We start from the raw sequence: 24,793 nt of genomic DNA on the forward strand, positions 1-24,793 counted from the left end.
TTTTTTCCTAGGCAAGCTATAGCGAAAATTCTTTTTGTTGTAGACTCTATAAACACAGGGAATAGATCATACCAAGTTTGGTTCGATTTGGACAACTCTATGACCCTATCAAAAAGACTTATTTTTAAAGTTTCTTATTTGAAATAATCGCAATTTTTCGTTCAAAAAGGTAACTTTTTTCCTAGGCAAGCTATACCAAAAATTCTTTTTGTTTTATCATCTAGATACCCATGGAATACTCCATACCGAGTTTGGTTCACTTTGAACAACTCTAAGACCTAATCAAAAAGACCTATTTTTCAAAATTATTTAAAATTAACTATTCGAATTAATCGGAAATTAACGTACGAAAAGCTAACTTTTTTCCTAGGCAAGCTATACCAAAAATTCTTTTTGTTTTACACTCTAGATACACATGGGATACTCCATACCGGGTTTGGATTGATTTGGACAACTCCTTGACCCGGCGAAAAAGACCTATTTTTAAAATTCGTTATTTGCGAAATTCGCAAATTTCCGTACGAAAAACTAAATTTTTTTCCTAGGCAAGCTATAGCAAAAATTCTTTTTGTTGTAGATTCTATAAACACAGGGAATAGATCATACCAGGTTTGGTTCGATTTGAACAACTTCTTGACCCAATAATAAATAACTATAGTTAAAATTCGTTATTCGCGAAATTCGCAAATTTACAATCCGACCGATGATTTTATGAACCAGACCGAAGAGAACCCAAAAAATCGACGGCACGCCATCTACGTCCCCAACATGAGGTGCACAAAATCCCAGCGGGGGGGAAACCGACTAACCGGCGTCTCAACGGGGCAGGGGGGAGTGCACCTCATGCGGGCTCGAGGCCCTCAGCTTAGAATAATAGTAAGACTGAAATAGACTTTGCTAGGCAAGCTATACAAAAAAATACTTTTTGTTTTACCATCTAGATACCCATGAAATACTCCATACCGAGTTTGGTTCACTTTGAACAACTCTAAGACCTAATCAAAAAGACCTATTTTTCAAAATTATTTAAAATTAACTATTCGAATTAATAGCAAATTTCTGTATAAAAACCCAACTTTTTTCCTAGACAAGCTATAGCAAAAATTCTTTTTGTTTTAGACTCTAGGTACCCATGGTATACTCCATACCCCGTTTGGTTTGATTTGGACAACTCTATGACCCTATCAAAAGACTTATTTTTAAAATTACTTATTTGAAATAATCGCAAATTTCCGTATGAAAAACTAACTTTTTTCCTACGCAAGCTATACCAAAAATTCTTTTTGTTTTACAATCTAGTTACCCATGGGATACTCGAGAACAAGTTTGGTTCACTTTGAACAACTCCTTGACCCGATGAAAAAGACCTATTTTTAAAATTCGTTATTTGCGAAATTCGCAAATTTCCGTATGAAAAACTAACTTTTTTCCTAGGCAAGCTATACCAAAAATTCTTTTTGTTTTACAATCTAGTTACCCATGGGATACTCGATAACAAGTTTGGTTCACTTTGAACAACTCTTTGACCCGATGAAAAAGACCTATTTTTAAAATTCGTTATTTGCGAAATTCGCAAATTTCCGTATGAAAACTAACTTTTTTTCCTAGGCAAGCTATACCAAAAATTCTTTTTGTTTTACAATCTAGTTACCCATGGGATACTCGATACCAAGTTTGGCTCGAGTTGGACAACTCCTTAACCCGATGAAAAAGACCTATTTTTAAAATTCGTTATTTGCGAAATTCGCAAATTTCCGTATGAAAAACTAACTTTTTTCCTAGACAAGCTATACCAAAAATTCTTTTTGTTTGACAATCTAGTTACCCATATGATACTTGATACCAAGTTTGGCTCGAGTTGGACAACTCCTTGACCCGATGAAAAAGACCTATTTTTAAAATTCAATAATTTCAAGTTATTCGAAACAATAGCAAATTTCCGTATGAAAAACTAACTTTTTTTCTTAGGCAAGCTATACCAAAAATTCTTTTTGTTTTACATTCTAGATACACATGGGATACTCCATACCGGGTTTGGGTTGATTTGGACAACTCCTTGACCCGGCGAAAAAGACCTATTTTTAAAATTCGTTATTTGCGAAATTCGCAAACTTCCGTATGAAAAACTAACTTTTTTCCTAGGCCAGCTATACCGAAATTTCTTTTTGTTTTACAATCTGCTTACCCATGGGATACTCGATAACAAGTTTGGCTTGAGTTGGACAACTCCTTGACCCGATGAAAAAGACCTATTTTTAAAATTCAATAATTTCAAGTTATTCGAAACAATAGCAAATTTCCGTATGAAAAACTAACTTTTTTCCTGGGCAAGCTATACCAAAAATTCTTTTTGTTTTACAATCTAGTTACCCATGGGATACTCGATACCAAGTTTGGGTCGAGTTGGACAACTCCTTAACCCGATGAAAAAGACCTATTTTTAAAATTCGTTATTTGCGAAATTCGAAAATTTCCGTATGAAAAACTAACTTTTTTTCCTAGGCAAGCTATACCAAAAATACTTTTTGTTTTACAATCTAGTTACCCATGGGATACTCGATACTAAGTTTGGCTCGAGTTGGACAACTCCTTAACCCGATGAAAAAGACCTATTTTTAAAATTCGTTATTTGCGAAATTCGCAATTTTCCGTATGAAAAACTAACTTTTTTCCTAGACAAGCTATACCAAAAATTCTTTTTGTTTTACAATCTAGTTACCCATATGATACTCGATACCAAGTTTGGCTCGAGTTGGACAACTCCTTGACCCGATGAAAAAGACCTATTTTTAAAATTCAATAATTTCAAGTTATTCGAAACAATAGCAAATTTCCGTATGAAAAACTAACTTTTTTCCCAGGCAAGCTTTACCAAAAATTCTTTTTGTTTTACATTCTAGATACACATGGGATACTCCATACCGGGTTTTGATTGATTTGGACAACTCCTTGACCCGGCGAAAAAGACCTCTTTTTAAAATTCGTTATTTGCGAAATTCGCAAACTACCGTATGAAAAACTAACTTTTTTCTTAGGCCAGCTATACCGAAATTTCTTTTGGTTTTACAATTTGGTTACCCATGGGATACTCGATAACAAGTTTGGCTTGAGTTGGACAACTCATTGACCCGATGAAAAAGACCTATTTTTAAAATTCAATAATTTCAAGTTATTCGAAACAATAGCAAATTTCCGTATGAAAAACTAACTTTTTTCCTGGGCAAGCTATACCAAAAATTCTTTTTGTTTTACATTCTAGATACACATGGGATACTCCATACCGGGTTTGGATTGATTTGGACAACTCCTTGACCCGGCGAAAAAGACCTATTTTTAAAATTCGTTATTTGCGAAATTCGCAAATTTCCGTATGAAAAACTAACTTTTTTCCTAGGCCAGCTATACCAAAATTTCTTTATGTTTTAAAATCTAGTTACCCATGGGATACTCGATACCAAGTTTGGCTCGAGTTGGACAACTCCTGGACCCGACGTATTAAAAACTAACTTTTTTCCTAGGCAAGCTATAGCAAAAATTCGTTCTGTTTTACACTCTAGGTATACATTGGATACTCCATACCGAGTTTGGTTTACTTTGGACAACTCTAAGACCTAATCAAAAAGACCTATTTTTAAAATTACTTATTTGAATTAATCGCAAATTTCCGTATTAAAAACTAACTTTTTTCCTAGGCAAGCTATAGCAAAAATTCGTTCTGTTTTACACTCTAGGTATACATTGGATACTCCATACCGAGTTTGGTTCACTTTGGACAACTCTATGACCTAATCAAAAGATCTATTCTTCAAAATTATTTAAAATTGAATATTCGAATTAATCGCAAACTTCCGTATGAAAATCTAACTTTTTTCCTAGACAAGCTATAGCAAAAACTTTTTTCGTTTTAGATTCTAGATTCACAGGGGATACTCCGTACCGAGTTTGGTACGATTTAGACAAGTCCTTGACCCAATGAAAAAGACCTATTTTTAAAATTTGTTATTTGCGAAATTCGCAAATTTCCGTATGAAAACCCAAGTTTTTTCCTAATCAAGCTATAGCAAAAATTCTTTTTGTTTTAGACTCTAAGTACCCATGGTATACTCCATACCCCGTTTGATTCGATTTGGAGAACTTCTTGGCCCAATAAAAGACAGCTATAGTTAAAATTCGCTAATCGCGAAATTCGCAAAACTCCGTATCAAAAACTAGCTTTTTTCGTAGGCAACCTATAGCAAAAATTCCTTATGTACTAGGCTTTAACTTCACGGGGGATACTCCATACCGAGTTTGATTTGATTTGAACAACTCCTGGACCCGACGAAATAGACCTACTTTTAAAACAACAATCGCAAAATTATTCGAAATAATAGCAAATTTCCGTATGAAAACCCAACTTCTTTCCAAGGCATGCTATAGCAAAAATTCTTTTTGTTTTACACTCTCATTACACTGGTGATACTCCATACCCAGTTTGGTTCGATTTGGACAAGTCTATGACCCTATGAAAAAGACTAATTTTAAAATTACTCAAAGTGTTTTCAAAGTGTTTCAAAACGCTGATTCGTAATAATCAAAGTGTTTCAAAACGCTGATGAAATATAAATCACCCAGGAAAGCAAATTTTATAAACTTGATTTTAATTTCATCTAGTTAAAAACAAGTAAGAAAAATCTAACAGTACTAATCATGCTCAAAGTGTTTTAACACGCTGATGAAATATAAATCCCCTAAGAAAGCAAACTTTATAAGCTTGTTTTTAATTTCATCTAGTTTGAAAGCCTGGACATCAGTTGACTTTGCAACACGGTAAGCGAGAGGTTCAAAAGAGTCTGAATTTCTGGCGAATTCCGTTGACCTCAGATCAACTACAAATTTTTCAACAATTTCGTAGAGCTGTACAAAACACTGCAACTCCGAATCTTGCTCTTTGAAAAGCAAAATCTGGCCAACTATGGTTTCACCGTTCACATCGATAGCAACAAAAGTGTTGGCGTTTGATCTTGTATAATTCTGACTATCAAGATAAAAGCGCCCTCGATACCTACAGAACAAACGGGCTTCAGGAAACTTTTTTTTGGTTTCATAATAAAAATTGTTTCTTTCTAAGTACAAATCCTCCGTGATACCAGTTGGTCTCCTCCTCAGATTTTCAATATCAGCTTTTAGATGGTCATCTTTCACTTCGAAGCTTTCAAGTTGTTGGTTTCGTATATAACGACTAACGATCAAACTGCAGGTATTGACACTCCCCGTCAGAGTTTTAATCAGATGATTGTTGGCATTTTCAAACATCGTAGCTGAAGTAGTCCATAACGGGCCAAATGTTTTGCACTGCCAGGCCAGGTATCGCAGCAAATGGAAGTTGATAGAGTCAAATTTCTTTAGAGGATAACGAAACGACATGTTATAGCAGAAAGCTTCCAGAAGATGTCCACATAAGTTTGCATTTGAGGTATTCTCGTACAATGACCGCAGTGAAAACACCAGGTAGTTGAGATTTTGCATGTTCGCATCATGTGCAGCAGAACTCTCAGAAAACTTTTGAAAAATTAAGGGTGAAAAATATAGCAAGAAAGTTTTCAATTCATTTGCTTTGAAGTGATCAATTCAACTGAGAGACCTAATTGACCTTTTGAACTCGTTGGGAAGAACTACTTGGCAAGTTGCATTGTCGATTGCGCTTAGTTCCGTCAAACTTAGTTGCTCGGTAAAAAATTTTATGACGTCACTGGCCACACCTTTAAGGCACTGATGCATCGTGTCTACTGGACACGTCAAGGGAAGATTTGGGATGATGTCAAACAGTTTAGAGCGTCCTTTAACGCCTAGTGTGTCCACCTCTGGGTCTTTCTCCTTCCTCGACTTTCTTTCCTCAACACTTCCGCTTTCAGCCTGCATAACAAGAATATGATGCTCAGCAGGGTTCCGCATTGAGAAGGATTTACTGTTTGGATAAGAGTGAGTTCCTGGAAATCTTTGAAACCCTCGCATGGTACAAAGACCGCAGCCGTAATAACCATTGAATTTTCTCATATTCAAAACATCATGCCTGCACACAAGGTCTACCACGAGAAAAATTGTTGTAAAACTGATTTCGTATAGTCTCCCTTTGTAACAAATGTTCTGGGGATTTGCAAGTTCAGATCTGTAGTGTTCAAATATAGGGTCCCAGAAAACTTTTCCTTTTCCGTACCACAATGAGCAAAGAAAGATGTTGTCAAATGAAGCTCTTAATTTTGGCGGCAGATCAGCAAGAGCAACCCAAACAGGGTAGGCTGAGCAATCACTCGACTTTCGAACTTCAAGTCCATCTATGTTTAAAATTAGTTTCACGTTGATTGTCCCGTCATCGAAAAGACTTGTTAGCTTGAGATCCGTTTCGGTTTCTGGGTTAGCGTAATCTATAATTTCGTTGATGTACTTTTCTACTTTCTTCTTTAGTTTTTCTGCAAAGTTAAGAAAAATAACTTCTCCGCTGGCATTTTTTCTGTGTCTTTTACGTAGAGATCCGTTAATTTCTTGGTTTCACTTTTTATAAAATTGGGAGTAGGCACATTGTCATGGGGATGAATAATTTTTTGCCATTTCAGCAAATCGAACAGAGCTTCGTCGGGTAGACAATGTCGAGCAGCAGCTGCAAATAAACCCATTGACGCATTATGAACAGTTACATTCGAGTTACAAGTTAACGGATTCGAAGAAAACTGGAAACTTCTTTCTGCCACATCAGTGCCATCACTGTCATCAAGATCATCTTCGTCATAATCATTGGAGGTCACCTCAGATTCTTCTCCAATTGGGAGGTCAAATTCATGTTAGGGTTCAAAAGAGGCTTCGGTTTCAAGGTAATCGTCAGCAGAACATTGCGAACTCACTTGTGTATCTGTTTCCTCAGTTTCAACTTTCGAAGAGCGAGTGGCATCTATCTGGTGTATGAAGGTTCTGATTTCGCGACTCGAACCTTCTAAGATTCTTCTTTTGACCCGCCTTTTCCGTTGATTTCTAAATTTTCTCTTTGCCGAAAGTTCACAATCAGTCGGTGTACCAATGCTAGACTGACTTGCAGTGTAGTTGGAACTACTCTCACCAGATCCCAAGATTGCACTTGTGGTACTTGACGAAAATGTCAGCTGAGTGGGGACATCAGGACTTTGGAATCGAGGAGTCGTTGGTTCTAAATTTTCTCGGTTTAGCGGCACGTGCTTTTCCTTATGTGGGCACCTACGTTTAAGACTACCGTCTTTGAAGTAGTTTGATCCGTAACTCACAGTTATTTCTTCACCAAGCCCTATGGAGTCTATTACTTGAAGAAACACGCACTTGTTGTGGGGGAGAAAAGAACTTGTGTATCCTAAGAAAAACTTCGTATTAGGCGAACAAGAGTGATTTGCAAAACGAATGGGGCCAAGCAGTACTACTTCATCCTGCTCACGCTCGCCACGCATTACAGACAAATCGGACATCTCATTTTGCAGTTCAAGAGGAACAGTTTCAATTGGGCCCACAGGAAAAGGTCTAAGGGGTTGCAACGAAGGTTTTAATACCTTTCCCGTATTGTTGAAGAGGCCATAGCCGCCATAGTTGTCGGGCAAGATTTTAAACCCTGATGCAATACAAAGCTCATATAGTTCTTTTAGCGAAAAATAAGCTTTTGAAAGCTGTTTGTCGAATTTCATGCGGCTCTCGAACTGTTCGAAGCTGTTCAGGGGCAGCATCATTTGAGGACAGACATTAGAACTGGTTAAAACTTGACGCACAACTTGTCCATCCGCAATTAGTAAATCTTCGCATGTAATCATATCACTTGAAAAACTTAACCAGTGGTTACGTTATGCCCGTCATAGAGATAATTTCGAAAAACTATTTAAACAAGTTCTTTTATGGAAACGTAATCATTGTTTTAATAAACTGTTTAATTCAGGATCAATAGACAATACAAACTTTCTTACGCTGGCAAAACAGCGAATGTTTAAACAAAGTAAACAAACTGGATCTAAGAAAGTTACAGAAAGTTAGTTCAAGTTCACAAAACATAACCGACTAACGTCGGGAGACTATATAAGAAAGTTACGAAAGGTTAGTTCAAGTTCACTAAACATAACCGACTAACGTCGGGAAAATTGCTCTCGAACAACTAGTGGGAGCTCTAATCAGTTACAAATTGCAGCCTGATCATTAGAGGTTAATAAAAACCGCTATTAAGATTTAAAGTGAAAAATTATTTTCAATTTTGGCGCACTTATCATTTGACTTTCAGCACTAAATTGCCGCCAATTGAAATTAGGAACTTGAAATTTTGAATGAGAGAAATTATGATCACTTAAAACGCAGATAGTCAAGGGCGTAAAAGTCACTCAAAAAATCAAAATGTTCAAGCAAAATTTTTGCATAGAGACCAACGCGTTTACAATAATTGCTACAAAGTTCGTTCGAGATCAATTAAAAATAAAACAGCACTCCTTAATGAAAAATGACATTTTCAGGCAGAATGCTCGCAATTCAGGCAGAATCCTCACTAATTTTCTTCTACGTTGGAATGTCGGCCTCGGCAATCCTTGCCGTATTGATTTGCCGATTTTCTGGCATTCTCAAAAGCGAGCCCAGGAGTGTCAGGGTACTTCTGCTGCACATCTCTGAAAGCAAGAAGACAATCTCTTATTAACTTCTATGCCGATTACCTGTCTTGAAGTACTGGTTTTTGCAGGTTAAAATTTTAACACGCAAGAGGGATCTTTTTAAAATGCCAATAACGCGCAAGAGGGATTTTTGAAAATGCTGATGGAAAGGAAGGCTTCATGTCTAAGTTTACTCGTAAACTTGTCGAGAATTTCACTGGGAGCTTCAAGTCTACGACCAGCCTCATGTCTTTTTGGTGCCAGAATGTAATTTCCACGCTCATTTTCCGGAAACAGCTTCTCAAACAATGCTCTACCCAGCTTTCCGACATCTGAGCCAGCGTGAATCGTCATAAAGTCTTCACCGTTGTGCATGACTGCTGTGATACCTGCGCTCCGCGAAGGATAGTCATCGATACTTTGGAACCCATGAATATCCAAGAGGCGAGTTTCTTTCAATTGGGTAGCCTAAACATTTACAGGTAACAAACCCTGTGAAATTTATTCACAAGAACTTAAGCCTCTATGATGCTTGAGAATTTGAGATCTTTTGAAAAGGCTAGCAAGTAGGTTCATTTCATAAAAAGTAGAAATACTAAATGAGCGATGGGGTACCTTAGCGTCAATTCTTGCGCATATGTTTGCCCGTCTTTTTTCGTCCGCTTTCTTCAGCTCCTCAAATGCTTTCATCCAACTATTCATCTCAACAACATGCTCATCTAGATATTCCTGGAGAAGACGGCAATTTGGCCCACAATCGACTGCGTTGTCCGAAATGGTTGGAAGTGTGGTTGAGCTGGTGGTTGCAGAAGTAGAAGGTTGAGAAAGAACGGGCTCAGGCTAAAAAAGGGCAAATATTTCAAAGCACAGCAACGACATTTATCAGTTTGCCCTTCTACCGTTAAACAGTCTCATATTTTTCGACAATTTCAAAGAGGCCTTTAACAATCTTTAAGATGCCATTTGCAATTATTCAAAAAAGTCACATTTTACCGTATTGTTCTTTTTCTTTGCTGAAATGACTGGCTGAGATAACGCACAATTGGGGGCTTTTGACTTTTCGACGCCTGCTGGTTTACCAAGAGAGACTACGGTACTGTTCATCACGGGTGCACTGCCTCGACACAAGAAATTAACCTCATCGACAACAGGTGCCTTAGGATTCGCCAGCACTGTTTTTCGCAATTCAGACGGCCGTTTACCTGCATCTAGCTCCTGCTGATAGTTGTTCATGAGTTCTTCATGTTTTTTCATGTTTCCTTTTGCCAACAAACGACAGGGCACATTTCCATCTTTGAATCGCAGGTCAAAACTATCACCTTCGATTAGACTTAGCATTTCAGATGGCTTAGTCTTGGGTGGCCATTTAAAGCTGCTTACAGTAATCAAAATCAGCTCTTTATTGTCAACGAAGAGCCACGCCGTGTTATTTGCTAAAATACTGGATCGGATAATGTCCTCTCTTTCGGCCTCCGAATCAAATAGGTTGCTGCTTTTCCTGCGATCAGTTCTCGAAGGTGGTTTCATTTTGAACGATCTAAAAACTTTTCAATTATTTAACTACGTTCGATTGTTTTTGCAACGAAATAGAGAAACCAAAAATTTCAAAATGTTTAGAATCAATCTAAATTTTAACGTTTTAACCGCCAAATTGAAGAATAATCGAACAATGAGTCAAGTAAAATCAATGTAAAAATCTGAGGTAGCCATTAGATGGAATCGTAATGTTTTCTGCATTTAGAGTCAATCCAAAATTCGATAAACAAAAGAAAACCAACTATAGCTGGCAGATTGCCAGAAAACAGCCGCGCGAAAAAGGACTGGGAAGTTAAATTTTAATTATGTATCTGTATAATTTATTAGCTGCTCCTGCTATTAACTGTTCTATAGTAACTTTCAAGTAGAATGTCAAACACTCATTTTACCTCATCTCTTTAAAATAAAGAAAACCAATTTAATAACGAGGAAGTCATTTGTGAGAGTGAGGAAAATCACGAGTGACCAAAAATACTCGCTCACCTAAAAGTGAAATATAACGTCACGCACGCGAAAAAAAACCAAGAGAAGGACAATAACAGCCTCAGCTATTGATTCGCGGCCATTAATCAAAGTCTAATAACAGCACAAAATATCAAGTCATCAAATCAAATAGAAAATTGCAACAAAGACTTTAAGGGCTCTATTCAACATTTCCTGGCTCAGACTCACTCTCATCAGTTTGTGCATTGCTTAAATTTTGACCGTCAGACTCCTCATTCGGTCGCCTTTTTGTCTGTTTGTTTCTCTTAGACATTGCCTTTTCTTTCATTTGTGCGCACCAGAATGGGTCCGATTTCCTTTTTCGGTACCGCAGTGCATCCATGCCCGATCTATTCGCAGACGAACGGGCGTCGTTGTAAGCCTCAGGCCACAGACGAGGTGGGAAATGCTTCTTCACAAGCCCTTGAACATACAAAAAACCTCAACAATTTCAGCTCTTCGTTTTGGGGAAGACAGAGAAAACCAATAAAATCCAATTTTTCAAAAAATCCGAAAGCTGCTAAAAGTTCCGTACCACTTTTTGCCTTGATGAGCGTTTAGGGTCTGCAAATTTTTTGAGGGAAGCCATATTGAAAATTTTAAGCTTCTTGAAAAACAGTACTTGTAAATACCTTTGAAAAGCTTAGTTCTTTTCGGAGATGCGGGTTTCCGCACCTCGCTTTCTCTCGTTGGAGAAAGTATTTCTCGCTCAAGACCCGTTTCTCCCCAAAGTGCTGTTCTTAGCACTCTTCCGAACTCATCGGGAGTTGAGGGTACAGGAAGATTGTCAACATCAACGTCTCCATAAAAACTAGGTAGCACTTCACTGGTCTCCTCGTCCACAGAGTCATCTAATTTCTTGAGCTCTTTCTAAAAGTCAAAAATCTCTATAAGAAATTGATTTCATCCAGAAAACAACCCACATCAAATTAAATTTCCAAAATCTGAACAGCCAAATAATTTCAAACTGCATATTTGAAGATTAAAGTCGAACATTTGTGAAGTGCTTATGAGCAAAAACTTGTACAAGACCAGTGAAAATCATATACTCACAATCTCTTTGAAATGTTGTAGCTGGCTTTCCATTTTTTTATTGCAATCCTGTACTGTTTTCTTATAGACTCGAAGAAGTTCACTGAACATACGTTTGTCTTCGTTTAGGACTTCCACAATTTTTTCATGATTTGAGCATTTCTAAACAGGGCAACGTAACCGACATTGGAAAGAGATCAAACAAAGCAACAAAATTTCTTATTAAGGCAAAGATACAAAAAAAACTTGATGAACAAAGTCCTACCACGTTGCAAAAAGAATTTTATTTTTACACCGTTCATAAAAAAAAGAAAACGAAAGCAAGAGATCTAACCAGAACCCTGGGACTTTCAGGTCCAAAACTCTCAACTGGTGTCAAACTACTGCCAGCCCAGCGCGCTCCCTTACGTGGGGTGACGTCCAAATTACCACTACACTGATCCGCAAACGCACCATAGATCTCTTGATTTTTTCTGAACTCCACGTCCATCGCACCTGGTGGACCATGCTTCAGTAGAACGCAATCAACCTCAGAGCCATCAATCATTAGCGATGTTTTATCGTCATCATTTAGTTTCATACGCTCATTTATTTGCAGGGTTTTGGGCCACCGAGGATCAAACAAACTCAATTTTAACACTTGGCAATCTTCCGTAAGGAACACAAACTCAATTTTCAAAGGCATCTCTAAAATTAATAGTAAACGAATTAGACCATTAGCTGAACGAGTCTCATTTAGACATGGTAACAAAGTCATTTAAATTCAACGACCAAAAGTCAACTAAATTAAACCATAAAACCAAAGGATTCACTAATTCTCACTTAATTTAATGTCAACAGGAGAAAACCTCGAAAGAACAATTTAATTGTCAAAAAGCAAAATCAACCGCAAACAAGCCTAATTATGGAATCTATTTTTATTGCGCGCAGCGGATAAAATAGAAATAGGCCGAGTAGACATAACGATGCAGGCAGAAACACCCGCAAACACAAGCCTAATTAAAGAATCTGTTTGTAACGGGCGAAGCAGATAGAATCCGCTGAGTGGACATAGCGATGCAGGCAGAGACACCCGCAAACGCGAGCCTAAAATTTGAATCTTTGTACCAGGCGAAGCGGATAAAATCCGCTGAGAGGACATAACGATGCAGGCAGAAATACCCGCAAACACAAGCCTAATTAATGAATCTGTTTGTAACGGGCGAAGCGGATAGAATCCGCTGAGTGGACATAGCGATGCAGGCAGAGACACCCGCAAACACGAGCCTAAAATTTGAATCTTTGTACCGGGCGAAGCGGATAAAATCCGCTGAGAGGACATGACGATGCAGGCAGAAACACCCGCAAACACGAGCCTAATTAATGAATCTGTTTGTAACGGGCGAAGCGGATAGAATCCGCTGAGTGGACATAGCGATGCAGGCAGAGACATCCGCAAACACGAGCCTAAAATTTGAATCTTTGTACCGGGCGAAGCGGATAAAATCCGCTGAGAGGACTTAACGATGCAGGCAGAAACACCCGAAAACACGAGCCTAATTAATGAATCTGTTTGTAACGGGCGAAGCGGATAGAATCCGCTGAGTGGACATAGCGATGCAGGCAGAGACACCCGCAAACACGAGCCTAAAATTTGAATCTTTGTACCGGGCGAAGCGGATAAAATCCGCTGAGAGGACATAACGATGCAGGCAGAAACACCCGCAAACACGAGCCTAATTAATGAATCTGTTTGTAACGGGCGAAGCGGATAGAATCCGCTGAGTGGACATAGCGATGCAGGCAGAGACACCCGCAAACACGAGCCTAAAATTTGAATCTTTGTACCAGGCGAAGCGGATAAAATCCGCTGAGAGGACATAAGGATGCAGGCAGAAATACCCGCAAACACAAGCCTAATTAATGAATCTGTTTGTAACGGGCGAAGCGGATAGAATCCGCTGAGTGGACATAGCGATGCAGGCAGAGACACCCGCAAACACGAGCCTAAAATTTGAATCTTTGTACCGGGCGAAGCGGATAAAATCCGCTGAGAGGACATGACGATGCAGGCAGAAACACCCGCAAACACGAGCCTAATTAATGAATCTGTTTGTAACGGGCGAAGCGGATAGAATCCGCTGAGTGGACATAGCGATGCAGGCAGAGACACCCGCAAACACGAGCCTAAAATTTGAATCTTTGTACCGGGCGAAGCGGATAAAATCCGCTGAGAGGACTTAACGATGCAGGCAGAAACACCCGAAAACACGAGCCTAATTAATGAATCTGTTTGTAACGGGCGAAGCGGATAGAATCCGCTGAGTGGACATAGCGATGCAGGCAGAGACACCCGCAAACACGAGCCTAAAATTTGAATCTTTGTACCGGGCGAAGCGGATAAAATCCGCTGAGAGGACATAACGATGCAGGCAGAAACACCCGCAAACACGAGCCTAATTAATGAATCTGTTTGTAACGGGCGAAGCGGATAGAATCCGCTGAGTGGACATAGCGATGCAGGCAGAGACACCCGCAAACACGAGCCAAAAATTTGAATCTTTGTACCGGGCGAAGCGGATAAAATCCGCTGAGAGGACATAACGATGCAGGCAGAAACACCCGCAAACACGAGCCTAATTAATGAATCTGTTTGTAACGGGCGAAGCGGATAGAATCCGCTGAGTTGATATAGCGATGCAGGCAGAGACACCCGCAAACACGAGCCTAATCAATGAATCTGTTTGTAACGGGCGAAGCGGATAGAATCCGCTGAGTGGACATAGCGATGCAGGCAGAAACACCCGCAAACACGAGCCTAAAATTTGAATCTTTGTACCGGGCGAAGCGGATAAAATCCGCTGAGAGGACATAACGATGCAGGCAGAAACACCCGCAAACACGAGCCTAATTAATGAATCTGTTTGTATTGGGCGAAGCGGATAAAATCCGCTGAGAGGACATACCGATGCAGGCAGAGACACCCGCAAACACGAGCCTAAAATTTGAATCTTTGTACCAGGCGAAGCGGATAAAATCCTATGTTAAAACCACATCAAAATTATCCCACTTTTCAGGGCTTCAGCAAGCGATTAAATTAACAGATGCTCGAAAAAAAATTTGCAGGTAAGACGATGAATTAACGTTGATGAGTATATACAAGAAATTGCGAACAGTATTAGTAAAAGATCCACTTAGTTGTCAACAAACACCAAAGATTTAATAAAACAAATTGAATAAAATTGCTGCACGAACACAAACAACGAAAACAATAGTCAATCAAATTAGTGCAGCTGATGTTCTCTCACAACTTTACTCATTGGATGTTCCAATGGCTGCAATTTCGTTTCAATACTGAGCACACTATCACTTTTGGGCGATTTTCAAGGCCCCTGATGGCATTGTACAAGCTTCTCAGTTTATCAACAACAACTGATGGATCCTCTCCGGGTTCACCCCAATTTGACAAATTGTTGCCACCGACAGCTAAGATTAAGATGACGTTCCTATATACAGAGAGGGTATCGAGTAACAAATGAAATTGTTCGATTCGTCCGCCTGACATTGAATATGTGACGCAGTTCCTTATACAAACACTATCAAAGATTGAGTCCCCTACTATTGCAGTATGCACACTTTCACCAACGAAATTGTTAAAAATGAATTCAGCGTTCCTCCCGTTGGGTTGCAACTTTGTCACCCTGCCATTGATTTGGTCATCAGCGAAAAGTGGCTTGAGGGCTTTTTTGGGAGGTGCATTAGCGGAAGCATAAGGTCTGCCGATTCGTTTACGGTCCATGTTTTCAACAGCAATATCTAAAAACGATACACCAACTATAAACGCTTAGCGACTAATACATCACAAATTTCCAACCAATAGTATAATAGTACAGATATAGTATAGTAAGCTCGTATTGGGTGCTGCCATATAGCCTATCGATTTCGCCTTGACGAGAGTTTTCCAACGATATAACTCTTTCATATATACCCCTCCTCCCACTGTACTCAAATGCGACCTCCCGTGGGTCCAAACCACGACTCCAGGACTCCACCAACCCACGACTCCAACCCAAAAAACTCTCCGACTCTCCTACTACTGCTACTACTACCACCACCTATGGTATCTATGGGATATATCACCACTTAGTATACTGAATTCGGATCCAGCACACATTCTTTTTCTATTTCCTGCTCGTGGGACCTTTTGAAATATTCTATTTGGTTTCACATTCAAAGTTATACATGATTACCCCCGGGAAGTGGGAGGCAGTGAGTGAGCTTCTCTCTTCTGCCACTTGACGGGAGGGCACCTGCATAAGCATGTCACGTGACCGGACGGAGGCGGTAAACGAAAGTTTCACTTCGTCATCTGGGTTAGCCGCTATAATTATGAAGTAAAATAAAATAGAGTAATATATTCGAGAAGCTCTCTCGATGGGGGATATAGCGAGATTATTCGAACGATAAAACTTTAAAAAAAGAATTGCAGATTGGGTGGGGGGGTTGGGAGCTATGGAGGTGGGGACCGAGGTTTGGGTCCGAAAAAGGCTTATATCTCGAAAACTGCCGAACCAAATTTAAAAAATGAATATGTTTTGGAATCAGCATGAACTTGGGCTTAAAAAGTTAAAAAAATGAAGGAATCAAAACTCGATTTTCGACATTTTGGCCGAAATTGGCTCATTTTCACCAAAATTTGGAAAATCGAAAAATTAGGCAATGAAATTAAACCGGAAGTTTTCAACCCATATATATTCGTAAAGAGGATTAAATGGGCAAGAAAATGATATAATATACTTTTAAATACGTCGTGTAACAAAAAAGTTATTAAACTAAACAACTTTGAAAATTCGAAAATTTTGCTAAAATCGACCCTGATTTCGGTCTCTACATTGCCCTCGCATTCTCTTGTTTGGCAATAGTTCAAAAAGATAATTATACGGCTGTTGGAAGCGTAAATTCTATTTTATTTGGCAACCAAAAACATATATGTTTGCCTCTAAATTTTGAGAGAATTTTGTCCAAAATCGACAAAAATGACTAATTTTTGACCATGAATCGACAGTTTTCTTGACATTTTGGGTAGAAATAAAGAGTTTCGAGATCGGTTCTAAAAAGTTCTTAAAAGTACAATATCACGGCAACAAAATAAGCTATTATACATTTTCTAACTCGTCTTCTTCAAAAAGTTATTAACAAATGTTTTTAATGAAAATCAAAATTTTTTTCACCTAATTCGAGGGTTCATTAAAATTTTGTAATTAAATCAAAATGTTTGCAGTTACTTCTACACAAACTCATAAAGTACGTTATCGCGGCAGCAGAATGAGCTAACATAGGTCTTTTAACTCGTCTTCTTCAAAAAGTTATTCATATAGGTTTTTCATGAAGTTCGACATTTTCTTCACCTAATTCGACGGTTCATTAAAACTTTGTAAACAAATCAAAATATTGGCATTTACTTCTACATAAACCCCACAGATTAAATTATCACGACAACAAAATGGGCTAACATAGACTCTCTAACTCGTCTTCTTAAAAAAGTTATTAACAGAGGTTTTTCATGAAGTTCGACATTTTCTTCACCTATTTCGACGGTTCATTAAAATTATGCGAACAAATCAAATTATTGACGTTTACATCTACACAAACTCGTTAAGTATATAAAGCATTTTGTCAATGCAACAAAATGGGCTAACATAGACTTTCTAACTCGTCTTCTTCAAAAAGTTATTAACAGAGGTTTTTCCATGAAATTGGACATTTTCTGCACCTAATTCGACGATTCATGAAAATTTTGTAAACAAATGAAAATACTGGCATTTAGTTCCACACATACTCAAAAAGTACTTTATTACGGCAACAAAATGGACTAATATAGACTCTCAACTCGTCTTTTTTAAAAAGTTGTTAACAAACGTTTTTAATGAAGTTCGACATTTTCTTCACCTAATTGGTGTTTTCATTAAAATTCTGTATAGAAATCAAACTATTGGCTTTTATTTCAACACAATTTCAAAAAGTGCATTATCCGGGCAACAAAACGGGCTTATATAGACTTCTCAACTCGTCTTTTTCGAAAAGTTATTAACAAATGTTTTTAAGGAAGTTCTACATTTTCTTCACCTAATTGGAGATTTCATTAAAATTCTGTATACAAATCAAATTATTTGCTTTTATTTCTACACAATTTCAAAAAGTGTATTATCGGGGCAACAAAACGGGCTAACATAGGCTTCTCAATTCGTCTTTTTCAAAAAGCTGTTAACAAACGTTTTTAATGAAGTTCGACATTTTCTTCACCTAATTGGAGATTTCATAAGAATTCTGTATACAAATTAAATTATTGGCTTTCATTTCTACACAATTTCAAAAAGTGTATTATCGGGGCAATAAAACGGGCTAACATAGGCTTCTCAATTCGTCTTTTTCAAAAAGTTGTTAACAAACGTTTTTAATGAAGTTCGACATTTTCTTCACCTAATTGGAGATTTCATAAGAATTCTGTATACAAATTAAACTATTGGCTTTCATTTCTACACAATTTCAAAAAGTGTATTATCGGGGCAACAAAACGGGCTAACATAGGCTTCTCAATTCGTCTTTTTCAAAAAGTTGTTACTAAACGTTTCTAATGAAGTTCGACTTTTTCTTCACCTAATTGGAGATTTCATAAAAATTCTGTATACAAATCAAACTATTAGCTTTTATTTCTACACAATCTCAAAACATTCAGTATCAGGGCAACAAAACGGGCTAATATAGACTTTTCATTTCGTCTTTTTCAAAAAGTTGTTAAACGTTTCTAATGAAGTTCGACATTTTCTTCACCTAATTGGAGATTTCATAAAAATTCTGTATACAAATCAAACTATTAGATTTATTTCTACACAATCTCAAAAAATTCAGTATCAGGGCAACAAAACGGGCTAATATAGACTTTTCAATTCGTCTTTTTCAAAAAGTTGTTAAACGTTTCTAATGAAGTTCGACATTTTCTTCACCTAATTGGAGATTTCATAAAAATTCTGTATACAAATCAAACTATTGGCTTTTATTTCTACACAATTTCAAAAGTTCAGTATCAGGGCAAAAAAAACGGGCTAAAATAGACGTTCTAACTTGTCTTTTTCGAAATGCTATTAACAAAAGATTTTCATTAAGTTCTACATTTGCTTCACCTAATTCGCTCAAGAGTGTAATAAAGAGTGGAATAAAGAGTGTAATTATAGTGTATTTTTAAAAGTGTAATAAGGGTGTACTAAAGAGTTTAAAGAGTGTACATTAAAGTGTAATTTTCTCAAAATTACACTCTTACACTCTTATCCCTGCTAATTAAGAGTGGAATTGGCTTTACACCCTTATTCTCGCTTAATAACGGTGGAATACGGGTGTACGCCTCGGCCCGGGCAGCTAGATTACGGTCTGAAACCTTTATTTGTAGTAGAAAAAGTAGAAGTAGTATAGGTGCAGTTTTTTGTATATTTGCAAGTTACATCAATTTTTGAACTCAAAGAAAGAGGGCAAAAAGTAGCAGGTAATGAATTAATTGACAGCAACATTTAGATTGCGTTCCGTCATTCTTCTTTTTAAAATGTCTCATAATTGAATCAATGCAAGTGATCTTATTGTTTAACTATTTCTCTATGCTTCCAAAAAATGAGCTTGCAAATTCCAGAACAACTGATATCGATCCAGCCAAATTCCAGAACACGTTTTTTTGTCCAGCTAAATTCCAGGACGTATGTTTTATTTGTAGCCAAATTCTAGGACGGTTGTTTTAGTTCCAGCCAAAGTCCACGACAATTTTTTTTCATACCCAATATCTATCGAGGACAGCTTTTCACCTTAAATCTGTCGAGGACGGTCTTTTAATAATTCCAGGTCTCGACTTGGGTTGCCTCACAACGTTTTTTGTATCTCTTCACTTTTTATTAAAGGTTATATGATCATATCAAATTGAGTCAAAAATATGCACTAATGATATATTTAAAAAAAATTTTTCTTAACAGTTTTATTTTCATTAGCATTACTTTTAGAACTGGCTTTTCCTTAGATTAATTTATATGAAATGAATAGGTTATATCAAAATTAAAGAGATTCGTTCAGAGTGAAAGCCATTCACTGATCACAGAATATTTCGAGCGCAATTGATTCTGATCAGAGGCCATTTCCAGCGCACAATAGTGTGATTAGGAGAGACTTTCGAGTGCATAATATTCTGATCAGAAGTAATTTTGAGCGCACAATCGTCTGTACAATGGTCTGATTTAATTCGATCTGAGCAGACGAAATTTCTGAGCAGAGACAACTTCGAGCGCACGCCGAGCGTACGCAGTGTTTCGAGCGCACTTGAGTCTGATCAGTGGCACTTTGGCCTTGGATGGCCTACTCCAAGGTTACTTTCCTCTGGCACGGTCTGATCAGAGGTTATTTCTGGATGGCACCTTAACCTGTTGGAATTATTTCCATCGTTTTAGCGTAGAACAGTATTGATTTCACCATTTCTATCTCAGTCATTTTTGTTTCTACAAAGTCCAGCACTGAGACAAAAAGTTAAGCTGAACGGTTGCAAAAAAGAATGAACGAGCAACAACAGAGTTTCCAGAGATTCTGGCGCAAAAATAGGAAGTAATGCCAACCACTTCTCTATTTAGGAAATAAAAGTTAGTCTACAAAACAGAAAGATTTCTACAACGGCATTCAAAGAACACGATGCAGTGAATTAAAGATAGCAAGAATACTGATTGTAGAAGCTACTAAATATTTATTCTTCTAACAAGAATCTTATAACAAGCCCTCTAGTTTGCTCTAAGCTTGATAGGTTTTCGCAAAAGTAAACCCGAAAAATTCATGAATTTTCTCTCCAGTTAACCAAAATGTTTCATACAATATCAGCTCGTTTTTTGGATTCTCTTTGCAACGTAATTGTAATAAAGTTGTGAACAAATCGTGAACGCGATCTAGTGCGCTAGATGAATAAAAACTTATTTATGTTCAATTTCAATTTTTTGTGTGATTTTAAACTTTGAATAAAGGTAAAAAAACTTTGGTAAATTTTTTTTGCGGTCGGATTTTAAGAATGCGTACTTCGTACTCACTTGTATAGGTTAATTACTATGTTGCAGCGCTATCGAAAGTTTCAAAGGTCTAAGTTCAATTTTGGAGCGCTTTGATATCAACATGCTGATGCTCATTTTTACGCCTAGAGTTTTTCGAACACGCTTCCACGGACAATAAAGGGGACTGACTTTAAGCGATTCTCAATGATATGTTCTCATTGCAAAAGAAAAAGTTAAACTGAGCATTAAAGGTTCTCTTTATCGAAAAGTTGAAAAGTTCTGCTATATAATCTGACTCTCAAAAACCAACATTTGATTTGTCTTCTTTAATTGGGGCTCAGTTTCTTTTCTTTCCTGTTGATCTCAACCTATGACCACTCTAGTGCAAACAAGAGGCGCATTGGTACCAAGTGCAGCCTAATGCCTCACAATTCTTTTTATCGGATAACTTCACTGACATAACTAGAACGGTGTTAAGTTGAAAATGGATTTTTTGCATAAAAATTTTGTCGACTTCAGAAACATTGTTGTTCCTTTCTCATTGCAGGGCAAAAACGAAACATTTGTTTTTAACAAAGTTCCAATAAAAAACTGATTGATAGACTAAAAATTTCAGCGTAAACTCTTCTTTCAGGAAGTATCAGATAAAAACACTCAGGTAGGAAATTACCTAAACTAAACTTCAGATGTCAATCAGATATCTGTCACCTGAAAATGTAATTACTTGAATAACTACATGAGTTTAGGTAAAGAACACTTGAACTGAGCAATTCCCTTTTGTTTCAGGCCTCAAAAACTCACGTCAGACCGCAACGATTTTTGTTTCTGTAATTTCAGACTTTGAATCCAATTACAGATGAAATGGAATGTTATTCTGACTGTTGACTTAATTGCGTATTTTAGAACTTATTCAAATTTCCCCTTGAGCCAGGTGCAAAAAAGACAGGAGAAAAAGGAAGCGGAGGACGAATTTCTCCCTCGGAAAGTGAGGGTATATTCGAGTACGCAGTCATGCTACTTGACCAGTACACAATTCTCTTCATTCTCCTATTTGTATTTGCGTTTCTACTCACTCTCTTTGCGGCTGCCTTATTTGTCTCTACCATCAAAAGCCAAAGGGTGCATTCCACCAGAAACGAATATACCCAATATCTGTCGAGGACTGTTTTTCATACCTTAAATCTGTCGAGGACGGTCTTTTAATAATTCCAGGTCTCGACTAGGGTTGCCTCACAATTTTTTATCTCTTCATTTTTTATTAAAGGTTATATGATCATATAAAATTGAGTCAAAAATATGCACTAATGGTATATTAAATAAATTTTTTTTCTTAACAGTTTTATTTTCATTAGCAATACTTTTAGAACTGGCTTTTCCTTAGTTGAATTTATATAAAATGAATAGGTTATATCAAAATTAAAGAGATTCGTTCAGAGTGAAAACCATTCCCTGATCACAGACTATTTCGAGCGCAATTGATTCTAATCAGAGGCCATTTCCAGCGCACAATAGTGTGATTAGGAGAGACTTTCGAGTGCATAATATTCTGATCAGAAGTAATTTTGAGCGCACAATCGTCTGTACAATGGTCTGATTTAATTCGATCTGAGCAGACGAAATTTCTGAGCAGAGACAACTTCGAGCGCACGCCGAGCGTACGCAGTGTTTCGAGCGCACTTGAGTCTGATCAGTGGCACTTTGGCCTTGGATGGCCTACTCAGAGGTTACTTTCCTCTGGCACGGTCTGATCAGAGGTTATTTCAGGATGGCACCTCAACCTGTGGAATTATTTCCATCGTTTTAGCGTAGAACAGTATTAATGTCACCATTTCTATCTCAGTCATTTTTGTTTCTACAAAGTCCAGCAATGAGTCAAAAAATTTGGCTGAACGGTTGCAAAAAAGAATGAACGAGCAACAACAGAGTTTCCAGAGATTCTGACACAAAAATAGGAAGTAATGCCAACCACTTCTCTATTTAGGAAATAAAAGTTAGTCTACAAAACAGAAAGATTTCTACAACGGCATTCAAAGAACACGATGCAGTGAATTAAAGATAGCAAGAATACTGATTGTAGAAGCTTTTAAATATTTATTCTAACAAGAATCTTATAACAAGCCGTCTAGTTTGCTCTAAGCTTGATAGTGTTTCGCAAAAGTAAACCCAAAAATTTCATGAATTTTCTTTCCAGTTAACCAAAATGTTTCATACAATATCAGCTCGTTTTTGGATTCAATTTGCAAAGTAATTGTAATAAAGTTGTGAACAAATCGTGAACGCGATCTAGTGCGCTAGATGAATAAAAACTTATTTATGTTCAATTTCAATTTTTTGTGTGATTTTAAACTTTGAATCAAATAAAGTTAAAAAAACTTTGGTAGATTTTTTTTCGGTCGGATTTTAAAAAAGCGTACTTCATTCCCACTTGTATAGGTTAATTACTCTGTTGCAGCGCTATCGAAAGTTTCAAAGGTCTAAGTTCAATTTTGGACCGCTTTGATATCAACATGCTGATGCTCATTTTTACGCCTAGAGTTTTTTGAAGCTTCCACGGACAATAAAGGGGACTGACTTTATGCGATTCTCAATGAGATGTTCTCATTGCAAAAAAAGTTAAACTGAACATTAAAGGTTCTCTTGATCAAAAAGTTGAAAAGTTCTGCTAAATAATTGGACTCTCAAAAACTAAAATTTGCATTCATAGCTGTTTGTTGACATAGATTTAATGGAAAAAAAACCAAACGGAGTGTGGAAATTCTCTGTAGGATATGATCATTTCACTGGGAGTACACTAACTAAAGAAATTAATTTGTGTATTTCAAAAATTTTTATAAGACATATTGTAAGCAAGAATACTGCAGAAACAACGAACAAATATTGTTCAGCTGCTATCAAGCAACACAAATCAAGCAAAACATATTGTTTAGCCTAATTGTTGTGATAAACTTATTAAATAGCATTCTCTGCTATTTAATAAGTAGTGTTTCAGTTAATTTGATCGACGAACCAGATTTTATTCTTGGGTAGCCCTTGTCTACGAAGGGATTTAAGTGATCTGGTTTATGATAATAAATTGGTATCTAAGACGAACAAACTTGGATTATCGTCTACAGCTCTCATTTGTTATTGTCAGAGTTACTAAGCTACCGTTTACAGTGGTAAACGGATTCATAGGGGTACGATTAGATTGAGGCAATTATTTTCAAATTCCCCTCCACCCAATTCATATTGAGCAGTTTTATTTGGGATTGCGATGTCCAAATCTTGTGACTTATGAACTATTGTGATAGACGATAGTAAATACTTTGACTGTGAAATTTGTGGCGTCAAATCTGTTCACTATGACTGTCTCACCGTAAAGATTGATGGCGACCCCATTTCGTGTGGCATCCATTGGAAATGCAAATCGTGTGCTTCTCTGTCTGTTACTGATATGCTTGCCAATGTCTTGGAAAGGCTGAAGAGACTGGACACACTATGCGCGGATGTGGCAGATTTGAAGTCGGTTGTCAAGAAAACCATTAAACCGCGAAATTTTGCAAACGTTTCTAGAAAAACGAGAACTGGAGGTGGGCCTCCCCAGTTGGTTGATGACAAACGATCGGAAAGTACCTCATCTGAATCGTCGAGTCGAGTCAAGCGATCGCGTACTGATTCTGAAGATTTGCAAGCTAGCAATGCTGCTCATGTGGACCCAGGCACTCAGCCTGAACTATCCGAGTTTCAAGTTGTTATTCCGAGAAAGAAGAAACCTGTTTTTGGCACTAACAGGTCTGGCGGAACTGCTTTTGCACCCCCGAAGCCTCCTCCGCGGCGACATGTATACATTGGTCGACTCAACAAAGAAGTTGATGCTGAACGGATTAGAGCATTCTGCAATGAAAATAGTACTCCACTACTGCATATTCGAGAGCTAAGTGGTCACGAAGCCAAAACTAGATCGTATCACTGCGTTTTTGATTTCCAATACTCAGCCGTCGACTCTCCTGATTTCTGGCCAGAAAATGTGATAGTTGATCGGTACCGTCTAAATGAAGAAGCTAGATCCTGGCTGCGATCCTTAAGAATACATTGACTATCTAC

The 24,793-nt window shown here is 37.6% G+C and overlaps 4 protein-coding genes across 4 annotated transcripts in view; 3 read left to right on the top strand and 1 right to left on the bottom strand.

Moving 5' to 3' along the window:
• Positions 1 to 24,793, bottom strand: part of LOC142339401 (uncharacterized) — a 51,247-nt gene that overhangs the window by 12,772 nt on the left and 13,682 nt on the right. The window lies entirely within an intron of this gene.
• LOC142339403 (uncharacterized) overlaps positions 1 to 24,793 on the top strand; it is a 39,601-nt gene that overhangs the window by 8,307 nt on the left and 6,501 nt on the right. The gene's annotated exons all lie outside the window — the stretch shown is intronic.
• LOC142339404 (uncharacterized) overlaps positions 23,644 to 24,793 on the top strand; it is a 64,268-nt gene continuing 63,118 nt past the window's right edge. The window contains exon 1 of the mRNA XM_075389422.1: positions 23,644 to 23,664. The gene's annotated coding sequence lies outside the window, so the exon portion shown is untranslated. The remainder of the gene's footprint in view (positions 23,665 to 24,793) is intronic.
• Positions 23,645 to 24,793, top strand: part of LOC142339402 (NAD kinase 2, mitochondrial-like) — a 117,631-nt gene continuing 116,482 nt past the window's right edge. The window contains exon 1 of the mRNA XM_075389420.1: positions 23,645 to 23,665. The gene's annotated coding sequence lies outside the window, so the exon portion shown is untranslated. The remainder of the gene's footprint in view (positions 23,666 to 24,793) is intronic.

Source organism: Convolutriloba macropyga, chromosome 5 (assembly GCF_964194025.1).
Source record: "Convolutriloba macropyga chromosome 5, txConMacr16.3, whole genome shotgun sequence".
In the NCBI taxonomy this organism is placed as follows: domain Eukaryota; kingdom Metazoa; phylum Xenacoelomorpha; order Acoela; family Convolutidae; genus Convolutriloba; species Convolutriloba macropyga.